Raw genomic sequence first — 866 nt, forward strand, 5'->3', positions numbered from 1 at the left:
TAAAATAAAAAAATAATGTCTTACTATGTTTAGAAAGTTGTCATTATTAATCTGTAATACTACCTATGCCATAATGAATACGTGTGACTCCCTCGTGTCTTATAACACTGATGGTCAGTAAAACACACTTGTTTGCACATAAAATGAGACATTCTCACTAGTGTAGTAGTGTTAGTTTACATTGGCGGATGTTGCTGTTTGGCTGTTATTGTGTTTTATTGATTCAATGGAGACAGCTGAATGTGGAGGATACAGGGCCTTTCTCCAGACAAGAATCAGGGGGTGGAGAGTTGCCATGGCAGAGAAGCTTATTTATTGTACACACAAACATTTTAGTATAAAGTAGCAGAGTAGTGAAATCAGTCGTCTAGGCTTGGCCATTCCATAAGCATCCTCTCACTAATCTTCCCAGATCATCCAGGAAGCTCACTTTGAATGAGATACATCACACGGTATTAATAGGGAAGATTTTTCTTTTTCTTTAATGAACAGAATTCTCTCACAGAATTCTCCCACAGAATTCTAACTCAATACTCTATTATTCAAGGCAGCCCATTCCAGAGTACAGAACTAGGTTATTACTCACACAATATGACATGTTCAAGTCCTCCTAGACTAACATTGGATTGAACACCTGCTGTTAAAATCCTCCTGAGATCTGCTGTATTTCTGTCCAGTCTCCAACGTGGCTCCCAAATGGCCCTAGTCAAAAGGAGTACACTATATAGGGAATAGGGTTCCATTTGTGATGAAAACTCTTGTCTGGTCTCAGACCATAAGGGGAAAACTGGAACCGCAACACTGTACTATACCACTTTCAACAGGTGGTCAAAAAAAATCCAGCTTCTTCCTGGTTGGTTGGGTCA

The sequence above is a fragment of the Salmo salar genome, chromosome ssa05 (assembly GCF_905237065.1).
Source record: "Salmo salar chromosome ssa05, Ssal_v3.1, whole genome shotgun sequence".
Taxonomy (NCBI): domain Eukaryota; kingdom Metazoa; phylum Chordata; class Actinopteri; order Salmoniformes; family Salmonidae; genus Salmo; species Salmo salar.